The sequence below is a fragment of the Anarrhichthys ocellatus genome, unplaced genomic scaffold (genome assembly GCF_004355925.1).
Source record: "Anarrhichthys ocellatus isolate YVR2014 unplaced genomic scaffold, GSC_Weel_1.0 scaffold6, whole genome shotgun sequence".
Lineage (NCBI taxonomy): Eukaryota > Metazoa > Chordata > Actinopteri > Perciformes > Anarhichadidae > Anarrhichthys > Anarrhichthys ocellatus.
The window spans coordinates 8987161-9001622 of NW_022280036.1; the positions used below are offsets into that span (position 1 = coordinate 8987161).

Below are 14462 nucleotides of genomic sequence, written 5' to 3' on the forward strand. Positions count from 1 at the left end.
TGTGTTCTACTAACAACGGGATCTGAGTCTTTCTCCAGCTTTAGGGCAGCCAAAAGACTAGTGAGTGTCCAGCCAAAAGAGCTAATATTAAAAGTCCTTAGGCAGCCGACGAACACTCCAATGATCATTTCTTTTTCAGCTGAAAGACTGCCATCTCCTCCAGCTGAACATTAACCATTGTCTGTCCAATCAGATGACTGATAACCTTACCCCAGCCAAAATCCCTGCTGCCAAAATAATACTAGAAAGCAAAATAGTTTACTGCACATTTACAATGTATCGTTTCATTTAAATCTATGGTTAGTCATGGATTTTAGAAACCTTTTTTGTTTCGTTTGTTGAATCTCTCTTTACATCCCGACCGCAGTTAATAAACCAAATACTCGGACAAAAAAAAGATAACCCATCTGGTATCTGTGGCTGTCGCAGGTCTGTAATAAGCCTGTCAGTCATTTCATGGGGCCTGACTGAAATGATTGAATGGGCTACCTGCCTGTCTACCTGCCTGCCTGTCGGCATCCTGCCTACATTGCGCATCACCAAAGTCCCCTGCAAGCTGCTAGCCTGACAGCTGTGAATACTAACTATAGTCATGTCTGTTGTTTAGGTGCATTATGATAATTTTGGGGGAGTGGCTTTGGAAGGGGGCCTGAAGGGACGTGCTCTCAGTGTTGCCGACTTGGTGACTTTCTCACTAGATTTAGCAACTTCTGGAGCTAGTGCTGCTCGCTACTTTTATTGGAAAGGAGTTAGCAACACTAGGCTATATTTCAGTTGAATATTCTCAAAATCTATTTTGCTGTCTTCAATGTTTCCGAGAACTCATTTGTCTGCCAGTTTATACTTAGTCACCAAACCGGATAAACAATGTACCTGATTAAAACCAGCTGGTAACTGAACATCTAAAGTAAAAGACACTAAAATAAATATGTTTACAGGTAACCAAACGAGCCTTATAAGTGAAGACAAAAAGAGCAATTACACTCATAACCCCTGGCTGGGTGGAAAGAATGGAAAAGTGATTGTAACTCTTAACTATAATACAGCAGGAAAAACCATTTCCCATGCTATCACTCAATCACTGACACCAAATATAGAAATATAGGCTAAGATCAGCCCCCAGTGCACCAAGCGTGTCGATAGGATTTTCTTCTGTTCTGAACTCTGAGAGGTCTCACATGGAACTTTGCATTCTTAAATAACTCCGGCAAACGCTTTAATCTTAATGAGTCTGAACAGCAAATCTCTCATCTGCAGCAAAAAGGATTAGGAATGCAGAAAAAAAGACTGCCGTTCCACTTTGATGAATTGTGTTTAGAAAATCCCTGGGCTTGAAGTTCCCCCAATGAACAAAGCGTTAGGCGAGAACGGATGCTTTTAAACAACACAACTTATCTGAGAAAAACAGAACATGCATTTAAGTGAAAATACAAAAGCAGAGCTGATTCGACTCCTCTGCAAATGATAAAAGTGAAAAACTCTTTTCCTCAATCCACTTCGCTACTTTTGGAATCAAACCTGGAGTAGCTTTGCACAAATTATGTGCATTGTGTTTTCAGTGCTTCATCAGTGGTGTGTTTATTTATTCTGCATGATGCATTCTGCCATTGTTAAGCATAAATAAATGAATTCATAATTTGTTGCCTCTCGGTAGAAGCACTTGAAGTGGGTGATGCAGTGATGAAGAAGGGAGTTGATGAACAAAGACAGTTCCGTGCCAAGAGGTGTTACTTCCTAAACCACAGAAACTCCAGCTGCTTCCAGTGCAGTTTTTCTCATCGCTTAAAGAAGACCAACTTTTTTAACCAAGTGTGAAAATGCAGTTAGTTAAGAATGCTATTATGCAGAGGTGTTTATTTGTATTTGATTAATACATTATTGATAATATGTTAATGTAATCCAAATCAAAGCAGTTCAGCGTTTACTTGATTAATTATTACTCTGTGGTGCAATTTCCCCAAACAGTCTCTCTGAGTGGTAGGGGTTAGAGCAGTAAGCCTCTGGCTAGTTCAGACTGCTCAAACTACAAAGAGCCTTACTGCACTGGGACCTGCTCTTGGTTCCCCATTTCCAACCCCCACCCACCTCCCCAAATGCCCCCGGGCCTTTAAAAAAACTACTCTGGATGATTTTTTTGCTGTATTTATTTTACCTTTCTTTCCAAATCAGCGCTCTCCTTTGTTTCCTGTAATGGACGTAAAAAGAAGATACTGCAGATGCAGGCCAGACATACAATCCAGATTAATGAGAAAACACCATCATGCCAGATATATATTTTACTGGTATAAATGAGAATATCACCAGGGTGTAATTTTTTAATACATATACATAATTTTCTTTCTGCTCAGCACAAGTCTCTGTATTGCAAAGACATCAATGTCGTGTGTGTGTCGAGTAGTGATACATATTACCATGCACTTGACCTGTATTGATCCCCCAGTAGGATGCTACCCACTCCACCACGTTGAGCCTAAACATCTGGTCACCAGAGTGCTCCTTTGAATGACAGATAACATCTGGGAAGTCTGCTGCTATCACAGGAAACAATGTCCCTATCGCCCCTTCTCCACCCCTCTATCTCTCTTCACTCTCTCCCCCTTGTCCCTCTTTCCCCATGTCCTGCTCATAAGCACATCCCTCTCATTGATTTCCCATTAACCCCTTCTAGACTGTGAGTATCTGCCCACCCAGACACCAATGGATTGATTACCAACATAATGGCATCACTATGGCTACCTGTTCTCATCAGTCTGGCCAGGCCTGCAGGCTGGTCCAGTCCATGTCTGCTGCACTTCTCTGTCTTTCTCACCATTTGCTATTTTGCTCTTCACTGTATTTTCAGTACTTCTTCCCTTCCCTCCTCCCTTACTTCCTTTCTTAACCTCCTTTCCCCTTTCTCTCTTCCTCTTTGTTTGTCTTCCATGTTTCCTCAGCCTTTACCTCCTTTATTTTCCTCTCAAACATTCTTGTCGGCATCATCATCTGTCCTCAGCATCTTCATCCTCCTCTCAGTTCCCTGTTAATATTCAGCATCGGGTCACACATATAGAATCACTATCTGTAGCACAGTACTCGATGTTCCCGTTTGCTTTCACAATACCATGATGAAACACGTGCGTGTGTGCAGATATCTCACTCTATGAGCTTGCAGGTGTGTGTTGATTAGTGACATTGAGTCCATCAGTTTGCAATTCATTTTAGACAGGAGTCTGAGATGAACTCCTCACATTTAGTTGCATTCGAATAGCAATGCAACTTTGGCTTAAATTACTATGAATGCAGACTAACTTTTGAAAAATACTCGCCGGTGCTTTTACAGCAGATGAAAAAATTAAAGTTGTTTCTGTGTGTGGGTGGCTGTATTGATGTGTGCATATGTTTAGATTTTCTTCTTTTCTTGTTGAACAGACTGCGTGTTAAAATATATACTTACATGAAAGGCTTCCGTCATATCTGTATTTCCTCCCTCACTTTGGCAGAGATAAAGTAAACGTGTGTTTGTTAGGTTGTGTTTCTGAGCCACAACGGAGGCAAGTTAGAAAAAGCCCTTCATTTAAGCATGGCGTGCCTCCATCAGTCCTAGTCTCTGATGTACAAAGAGCCCAGAGGAAGGAGCTTCACAGCTGTTTGTAAACTATGAGAACAGGAAAGGTCAACAAAGTAATGCAGTGCGTTTTTTGTAACGCATTTTTATCTCTCTCTGTTCCATAGTGAGACAGCAGGGCTGTATCCTGCCTCAGTAGTAGTGGTGCATTTAAATTACTGTTCTTGCCTGGAGAATAATGGTGAAAGCATAACCCTATTGTATTCTTTGATAAACTCTGGAAAATGCATGGTATAAGCTGAGGAAGAGGCGCGGTTTAAGGGCACAATTGCCTTACAAATCCACCATGGCAAAGTTTTTCAGAGAGAGAGAGAGAGAGAGAGAGAGAGAGAGAAAGAGACAGACAGGGAGGAAGAGAGTGGTGAGAAGTAGGGGAAATGTGGAATTGAGAGTTGAGGGAGAAACATAAGGGAGAGGGAGAATTCAGCATGTGGTAGGGGGGTCTGTGTTGCAGGGACATGTGTTATCTCTGGGTGCAGAGGTCTTTGTTTGCAGGGCAGAGAGGTATACATTCCCTCTCCATGTCAGCGCCTTTATTTAGGGCTCAGCACAGAGGGGACAATAGCAAACTAATCCACTACTGAATCAGGATTAATATTCAAGCTGCAAATATTAATTCACAGCCAAAAGGAGGAAATGCAGAATATGTCAAAATGCTCAAACAAATAAAGAACAAAAAGCCCAAGATCCTTGACCAAAAATTCCATCCCGAGTCTTTCAGGAGTGCATTATTTTTACTGGGTCCATACAGTCTCGTCTCAGCATACTGTTTGATTTCTGTATTAATCTTCATAATGATTTTCTATAGAAGAGCGAGGGCTGGGGGAAGCTGAAGAGCTGCATGTTGTTTTTGGCTATTCTCCTCACTAAGCTCTGGATTTAAGATCTGGATTTGAATATTTATGATAGAAAATAATAGAGGTTATAAAAATAAGTCCCTGCAGAGCTGGGCTGTAAGTTATAGGGGTAAGCAATGCCTCCCACATCAAAGAAGCCTGGAGATGTTGGCCAGTAGTTTGATGCTTGCGAAAGCCTATAGCTCTTCAGCCCAGCCTAGCAGAGTGTGGCTCTGCTGAACACACATGATCCAAAAGTGTCACTCACTATCAGAGTGGTCATGAGCTCCCAAAATTTAGTAAAATTTAAGTTCTTAAGTTCAATTCGGTTTTGTCTACCTCAAAACAAGAGAAAACAAATCTGCCATCGGGGGTGAGATCGTTTGACTTGTTTCAAATATAGTTTCACTTGTTTTGAGATTGAAACAAGTGACAGTATTTGTAACTGACAGGTGGATTACTCCTCTAGTTTCAACATAATGTCACTTGATCCAAGAAAATGTTTTAAGTATGCTAGTTTGCATTTGAAACAAGTGACACTTTGCCTCCCGTTTGACAGCTTTTTCATTTTTCATAGAATACTGAGATGTTGAGGCTTTTGACGATGATATTTTGGAGAACTGTGGAAATGAAATGCTCTCTCTGCTGTTCTCCTCTTGAGCGTCTCAGCAGCAGGGCAGAGCGACCTGTCCCCACAACAGGAGGAGTTAACATGGACTTCTCAGGAGCACAGCCTCACGGTGTTGTGTGATAGAGAAAATGTTTGATAAACACTGATTGTTTGCTAGTAACACTGTACTAATAGTCCATTGCTGTCAATTCTGTTGTATAATGACAGACCACATCATTCAAATTGAGGTGTTGAATATTTCACCCACCAGTCTCAACATCTTGACCTTTTTTACATTTATTTTTGTCCCACATGACCATGAAAAAGAGAGGAGATTGAATAGAGTTTTTACACTGGATTAATGCTTTAGTTTTGTCCAAACAAGCGAGCATGCACATCCACAACACACCCCTTTCAGCTCTCACACACACACACACACACACACACACACGCACAAGCACAGTAATCCCACACTAGGGGGTTGAGGCCTGTTGTATACTGGAAAAAACATTGTGATGTTCAAAAGGGCTTCACAGAGGCTCTAACCATTGATAAGGTCTAATGTGATGAGGGACTGTAAACTTCATCTTTTATACATGGCACCATAATGTGAAAGGTCAGCTTATCTTAATCCTCAAATCTGCAGCATCCAGGCCCGTGGCCCCATTTCATGAAGTTAAAGAAACAATCTTGGAGTCCATTCTGAAGACGGCCCTTATTATCTTCTCCGCATGGTCCAATCAGAAGATATCATTAGAGTGTACTATGAATGCACTGTAAGAAATGATTATTTCTCTTTTCTTATTGGCCCCAATCATATCATAGAATCAGCTGGACTGTGTGCTCATAGTGAGAAGCCTTTATTATGTTCAGTGATTAATCATCAAGCACTACCTTATCCCTCTTAGACACACAGCCCTCTGCAGGCCTGGTTCATAGAAGGAGAATGGGGAACATCACCTTCATCAGCACGGTGCTTACCTGATTTTCCATACTCTTTAGTTCACCCTCACTGTTGGCCTTATACAGTAAAATGCTAGAGTGTGTCATCATCTCACGGATATGAACATGGTTTTAAGACCAGTTATTCACTCCGGCTCCGTGCAGAGGACAATCAGTGTTGGGTTGCTTGGTTATAAAGAAGTGCACTATTAAGTTTTGCCCCATCCATTGTTTCCATGTGCGTCTTTAAACGTGCCATACCATCCTGATTTGTCTTGTACTTTTTTTTGATACCCTCTTGATGTGTTTCAATCTGCTCCCTTCCATGACTGCCAACAGACATTTCTCGTTCTCGACTTAAAAAAGATACAATAATAATAATGTGTCCCTAAATTCCAAACAAATTGAGTCTATTACATACACAGTTGTGAAGTGGAAGTCGTAGCATATTTTGTGAATTAACACAGGTCAAAAAGAATATTGTCTCAAGACCCAGTTTGGGCAATTTGTTGTTTAGGAATCCTTTGTTCACTACTGAAAGTGTGTCAAATGTAGACAGATGGTGAAATATTTATTCCTTGACTGCAGATCATATTCGAGTGTTATTGTTTGTTTCGTTTTGTATTCCACCCCTAATTTGCCAGTGGTACAATTTCTCAGGAAGTCTAACAAACACACATCAACTTTAACAAAGGTAGACCCCATCCTGTAGCCTTAATTAATAGGAAATTGTAAACAGACGCATACCTTTCTTTTACGGATTATCCATACTTTATGACTGAATGTTTGAAGTTTTGAGGGATTCTGAATCAGCACTGCTCAAGTGGTGCTCTTATAGGACATTGTTGTCTTCAATTATTTTCAGTTATATTCTCGCCTGTAAGAGGCAGGGGATCATTTATTATTTAAAGATGCAATCGTTGCTGTTTATCTGGGATTTTTAAAACCGGGTTATCTTTTCGCATAGTTTTTTTGATTAAAGGAACAAAGTGTAATAAAGTGCAGTTTCAAACAGATGCTTGTCTCTCTAGCGCGAGAGCTCATCTGCCATTATTGTGATTTAATATGAGCGGTGCCAAGCAGCTGCCGAGAGACGAGATCTAACGAGCATCAGGGATGCTTTAGTATGTACATAAAAGGTCTCGCGCAGACACAAACTGGTGCAGACGTAGGCACACACAAATACACATTTGGTTGCAGACTAACAATCACATGTCTTTATATATATGTGTGGTAGCTAAAATGGTTTACAGAAAGACTCATAGCTAATTGTCTTTGTAGCTGGATTAATCAATCTTCTTGGGAATAAGTAGTGATGAGTGGACCAAATACTGATCAATACCTTTAATCATTTAACTTAACCATCGCAGGAGCAAACACCAAAAAACCAAACAGTTTAAATCAACGTGAACATGTTGAATTCATACACACAGATGATTCGTATCCTGTCTGTTTAGAAGACGGCAAGAAGGAACAGATTCTCAGACTGCAGACCGTCATTCAGTCAAAGTACAGTAGTGCAGTTGTTCAATATATCTTGCTCCAACATCCTTTATTTCATTACTCAATAAAATTGTCATGCACACAGCTTCATCCTCCAAGTGTACCCTAAGAAAATAATCTTTTTCCTGGTTTGAAGTTCCAGACTTGCTACTGAATGTCCTACATATTTTTTTTAACCCCAAAGCCCAACAACTCTTGTTGTGTCTCTCTTATGGTCACTAGTATCCATCCACCCCACCATCACTACCATCACTTACTTCCAATACTTAACTTTACACTGAAGCCGTTGCCCCCGAGACCCTAGTGTTGGGAGATTAGTCCAGCCTCAACTGAAGTAGACAAACTGCAATCAATACCTGATAGAAGCAGTCCAACAGGGTCAGACGACCTTGCTGTATGGCACCCCACGGCAACTCTAGTAAAGTCCTTATAAATTCCGGGTGACTGACCCCTGACGACCTGGGCAGATAAGGTCAGTCTGGCCAGAGTGACCTGGAGCCAAGAGGCCAGTGTCCAGTCAGTCTGGCTGTCCTATAATGAAGTGGCCAGTATTGCCTTTCTGTCACTCAGCAATTACTGGGAGAGATATGGAGCCATAGATAGGTGGTGAATGCACAAGGAGGCACTGGCCACAGAATTACATTCACGAGGCAAAGGAGCAGTAAAGTGACATGTAAACTACTATAATATGGACTGGTAATGACTGGGAGCCAGATGGATCGAAAGGAGTCTGACAACTTCAGTCAGACTGCATTACATGTGTGCATGCAGGCACAGGAACCACTACTGTAAAGCTTATGGTTAATAGCTGCTTTAATAACTCTGATGATTTGCTGAGAGAATAAACAGTCAAGCCGTATAAACACTATTCCATGTCTCCTTCACTGGAAGCAGCATTCTTTATGTTATGCTTAAAATCATACTTCAATTAACTTTTGAATGATTGTTTTAATTCTATTGGCAGATTTATTTAATATATACTGTAAAAAAAAAAAAAAATGAAGTGATCATCAATCATTACTAAATAACTGATAATCTATTCGATCTGATGATCCTAGATAATCAGTCTAGAGGGAGCCATTGATGGAACGTGTCCCAAACGAATTCATGATACAGGTGTAACTTGCAGAGTGAGAAGTGACCGAATTAAAAGACAAACAGACTGACATGCAGGCAGAGGTCAGGCTGCCTGCACAAATACAGGCCTGCGTATGTCAGTGTTTCTCCCATGGCTTGTTGTGCTCCCCGGCACAGGTCAGGGGCTAGGAAATCCCCAAAGCCATCCAGCTGCTGCCATCAGAGACTCTCTACATTCTTCTGTCTGCTAACTATTTAGTTGTCAGTGATTTGGTTAAGTGGAATTGACTTTTATCTGCGGTGTGCTGTGGGGCTGCCACTGGCAATTCAGAATCCCCCTTCCTCAGCTCCTGTCTTAGCCTGGTGTCACATCCAGCACATTGCTATTGGCAGCTGAGCCAGGCCTAATCAATAGCCCAGGTCAGGGATGGCCCGCGGCTCTGCTGTGGGTGGGCTATTGATCCGACGCGCACACTCCCACAGGTCGCCCTGACAAACTGGGAAGTCGTGGCCTCGAACGGAGTGAGTGAGAGAGAGAGCGAGACGACAAATGATCGCTGCTCTCTGTCTGCTGTGACTGCTGACAAAACACTGTTGTTAAAATGTATTTATTTATTGATTATCAAGTAACGTACTGTATACTCTTTATTTAAGATTAAAAGGCAAATTTTTCAAATTGATATTTCAAACAGAAAAGCTGAGCACACATTCAAATCAGGACAGAGAGAAACAGATGCGAGAGCGTCTTAACCATACAAGGCATCTTCTTCCCCTGTCTGTCTGTCTGTCTATCGTTCTTTCTTTCATTCTGCTGTGTAGATCCTCTGTTGTCACTCTTTCAGACCTGTGGCCAATGAGCAAGAGTCTAGTTATTTCTGTTGCAGTTTTAAATGTTACTCCCCGAGCCCCTTATCAGCACCACAATAGGAACTCTTGGGAACAATTAAACATGGGCTTTAACTCAAGTCTAACCACAGAGGTAAAAATAATCGCACAATGTTTCCAAATGGAAGTGGCTTCAAAAGAGCTATTCAGTTATCAGAGAATGTCTGCCTCTCCCGCCTGTATTCCCTAACTAAATCTCTGTCGCTGTGGAACTATTGGAACATATGACAAGCATATTTACCCAGCTTCACAAACCAGGCCCATGTGGAATTCAAAGTCTTTTTTACATGTATTTTTTCCATTGCTGGAATTGACAGTTGAATAAATATGTATTGTCTATTAGACTTTGTTGTCGTATACGGGAGATCCTCTGCAGAACAGACAATTATATATGCCATTACAGGAATATGTCTTGTTCTGGTTGCAGGGAAATTAATTTTCTCCGGAAATCTTTCTCATTTCTCATTTTAAAAGTCTTCACTGGTATGAAAAGAGAAAGTACTCACAGCAGTTAATTTGCTATTAAATGTAATTGTGAAATCATAAGAGGCTTTCCTGCAGTAGTAGCACACAAATAATTATAGATTAATTTTGTTGGCTCTGAAAACAGCTGATTAATTTTGCAGTCTTGATGGTATCGTACTGCTCTGGTTTGCTTCTCCTGAAAGAGATTATGTGCTCGATTTCAGAGTTGAGGCAGAAAATGCAGATGCTCTGAATTGGAACTCTTTCTTTGCTGTTATTATTTACAACTGTGTTTAAATCATGTTTCTTACTTTTTTTTTCTTTCTTTGTTTGTTGTTCCAGGTGATGGTGTCATCCTGACTTGTTCTTCTTGTGACCCGGGAGTCCCTAAATCCCAAACCTTATAGCTTTGGAAAACCCTGGAATTACCTGGAATTCGAGGAGTATATCACCAAAACTTCTTAAGGTGCCCAGGCACCGGATCAATAGCTTTACATTCTCCTTTATTATTTTTTTCTGTATACAAAGAAAGAGACAAAAGTCTGAACGTTAGCAATAGCCACCGGCCATCCACCATTGCTTCGACGAACCTGCTGTGACCAAGAGGGTGTGACCTTTCTGCCTGCTGACTTCAAAAAGACACTTGAAAAGAAAACACAGTCAGAGAGGCTTTCGCGTGGTGGCAACTCAGACCAAAAACCCCATCAGGTAAGGCTGTGAAGTCCCCCTTGCTCCTGCTGTCCAAGCCCTAAGCCCTTTAACTTTGTCAAGGCTTTGAAGCTAACTTGTCCCCAGTCTGTGTCCCCCACACAGTTAGCCTGCCTTCAGAGTTTGTGTAAAGGAAAGGCTAGCTGATAAATGCCCTGCTTTCATGCTCTGCTCACCTGTTTGTTCCTCTCGGGTTAGAGGCTCTGAATATGTTGAGGTTGTTTGGTTGATAGACTCTCCCCCTGGGTCCTTCACTGGCCCCTTGCAGATTTGTGCAATGACCAGCCAGAGCTAGGGCAAATGTGCAAGAAACATGACGCAACTTGGCGTGTGTGACCAGGTGGATCACACATACGTGAGCATATTCTCCCTATGTCCCACTGTGTGGACATGCAAACACATGCTGTACATTCACATACATAACCTGCAGACCAACATATTTAAATGTGCAAAAAGATATTGATATTTTCTATTTCTATAACAGTTGTCAGCGATGGGGTGTGTGAATGTTCTGAGACGTGGATGTTTTTTTGTTTACTAAGGGGACAAAAGTGGTTTTCTAGCTGATAAAATGTCACCGCTGTTTGTGTTTACAGATGGGATGCATGTTATGTTTTGTATGAGTGTGTGGTGTGTATGAGAATAGATGAACAGTATGTGTTTTAGTCTTGTATCAGAAATGTGCAAAGATTGCACATTTCTGATGCATGCGTGCACTTCTGGGCTTCGTAGCACATGGTTGTGAAATTAGTATATCCATTCAGAGCGACATTGAAATTGATGTTGCTCAGTGTCACTCTAGTTTTATTAGGGTCTGGTTTGGTTTCAGATGTTTTGCAGAAGACTGACAACACATTTTCAGTCAGTGATTAAGATTTGATCCCAGGTTATCTGGACTATATTAAATCCTTCTGCTTGATTAGGGAATAGGTGTGATTTTGGATCTTGGAATCAAATAGAGCCAGATATGAGGATATTGAGATTAATCTTTGTACCTGTGTGGCAAAGCCTCCCCCTCCCATCATACAAGAAGTAAAAGTGCTAACTTTAGCTCTTCAGCTTCAGAAATGTGCATTATTTTTGCCTTGAAAATAGGCCCAATTAAAAATAAGAAGATTTTATACAATGATATGAATATACTGTAATAAACAATGACAGTGAAAGCAGCAGGACATACCGAATGTGATGAGTTATGTCGTTAAGGATCTAAAGAGATTTGTTTGAAAAGTTCAAAGTAATTTTACAAAATTTGGGTCACTGAAATTTAGTACCCAGCAGCAAGTCATTGTTTTGAAAGTGAGAATGAAAGAAGAAAAAATAAATAGATAAACAGACTTTTTTTTTTCTGTCCCCTGCATCTTTAAAGATTTTTGAGGGAGAATAGAACACTTAAATGTGCAAGAAACAATATTTATCGTCGCTGAGCTAATTAGGGACGTGATCTAAAATGTATTTGCTATAAAGTGTGATACAGGACCCAAAGGGTCAGCTGCCTCATACTAAGACAAGGATAATACAGCAGGAGTCAGGACTGGAGAGGGCTCCAGTCTGGAGGAAAGCAGCTCCCCTCCCTGGCCTGTGTGCTGATGGAGCTGCTCTCCTTGCCCAGGGCTCCAGGGCTCCGACACTAGACCTTATTTTTCATGTGGGCTGCGCACTGTTCTGCTGCAGTCGGGGTTGCTCCCTTTGTGCCAGCCCTCCCCCTTTAAGAGCAAAAGACATGCATGATTTCATACATGAAAGATATATGTAATTGGACAGCAGGGCCTATGCAATACATTTACAATTCTAAACAGAATACGTTAGGACCAGTTTCCTCTGTCTCGCCCCCTTTTTCTTCCTGAGGAAATGTATTTGCACATATTCACAAACATGAGATCAAAAAAACAGACAAAACACAGGTTATCATTCTTGTTACATGCTTTATATCTCACGGGGATGTTCAAAATGCACAAACACTGCCAATATACTTCGAAATTCCACTTTATCAGTGGGTGGCTCAGGCAGTTGTGTTGTATTTACCAAGAAATACAGAGGAGTCTGGCATGGACTGCAATACATACTTGGCTCGGGTTAGGAGAAAAAAATCACTTTCACCATATTACTCATCTTCACATATGGTTTAGTTTACAATTAAAAGTGTAATCCTATTTAAACCTGTCATGCGTCTCCTCAGTGAAGACATCTTGTTAAATTCAATACAGCTTAAACAGATATAAAAAGTGTCATAGAATCAGTTTTAATCTATATATGCAAACAAGAGAAACACAAAAACACAACTAAATCTGCAGAATAACCATTTTAGATCTACAGATGTATTCATGGTGTGGATAATGCTGACTGTTTGTTTGGTTTGCATTCTCAAATGAAACCACAATATTCAGACTCTACAAACAGAGTGGGGAAATATAGAATTGCATTACATTTAAATTAAACAGTTCATAGTGGGAAAACAATCTGTGTTCCCTTACTTTCAGACTGATTAGATAGTTTTCTCAATCACATTGTGCAGAAATCGGTTTAGTGATATTGTTTGGGTTAGGGTTATGATATGATACGATATGAGAAAGCTTCAATCAATAAAGATCTGCTTCTGCTGCCTTACAAACTGGACACAATGAGGTATTTAACATAGTTCTGTTATGGAAAAAAATATACCTTAAAAATATAAAAATAGCTAATTTAGTCAAACAATCTGTAAATTTGAATTGCAATTCAAGTTCAAGGTGAGCAAAAGACTAACTTTGTGATTCCAGATTAATCCACAAGCTGCGAAGTGAATTAATATGTGTCTGTTATCCAGCACACATTTGATCCTCTAAGCTATGAAAGAGAACATCACATCTCTGTCTGTCATTTGACCACAGGGAGGGTGTAACCTTTTGGAATTCAAAGACAATTTTTCATGTTGATATGTTTTGCCTTCATAAGCAGCAAAACAGCGTGTTTAACTGGATTAGATTGAGTTGATATTATACAAGGTTGTAGAGACGCACAACAACACAAATTGTTCAGTGATCTGACAGAATCCGAAGTGGTATTAAGCTGTTGCTAATTTCTTCTAACAGAAGGTCAGTCACACTCATGGTAATGCCTGCGTGCATGTTAACACAGTTAAGAGAGGACCATAGCCCCTTGCTGCCATGAGTCCCTCTCTAGTTCTGTGTCTCATACACAGTAAACAGACAGACAGACAGTGTGTGCTTGAATTAGTTGGAGGGTAGTATTTCTGCCACAGGAACGAGGTCAGACGACTGTTATGCGCGTTCAGAAATTCATAACAAAAAGGGATCTTGATAGGAAACCTGGCCTTGCTGGCTGGATGTGCAGGTTGCAAGGACACAGGTGTCTACCTCGTGCCTGGTATGCGAGGCCTCTAACTGCCAGCGTGAAAGCGCTCAGTCCAAGATGAAAACTCACCTGATGTGCATTTCTCTGACTTCAGTATTGCACATGAATGTAGTGAATGCAGTAACATGTCAGAGGTGAAGAGAATGTGTGGTAGATGGACTAGTGCAGGGCTAGTGGTGTCAGGTCTTAGCCCACCCCTCCTGTAGTGTGCCTGTCATGTTAAAGTACATACCTTCATTAACTCCCTTAACGAGCTCACACCTAAAAATGGAACAGCTATCCACTCGGATAGCTGTTCCACTCACCACTCACTTGGTTTTATTGGCTCCAGGAACACTTAAGGCTATAAGGGGAGGGGGCTCACGTCCACTGAGGTATTTAGAGCACAGGGGCCAAAGCAATTGATGGACAGGCAATGCTCCATGACCCCTACCCTCTCAAACTCACCACCCACAGCAATGGGTGGGATCGGCTGCCACAG

At 41.1% G+C, this 14462-nt stretch overlaps 1 protein-coding gene across 3 annotated transcripts in view; it reads left to right on the forward strand.

The window, feature by feature from the left end:
* zfhx3b (zinc finger homeobox 3b) overlaps positions 1–14462 on the forward strand; it is a 286091-nt gene that overhangs the window by 128075 nt on the left and 143554 nt on the right. For all 3 annotated transcript variants that reach the window (XM_031846039.1, XM_031846038.1, XM_031846040.1), the window contains one exon: positions 10265–10630. The gene's annotated coding sequence lies outside the window, so the exon portion shown is untranslated. The remainder of the gene's footprint in view (positions 1–10264; positions 10631–14462) is intronic.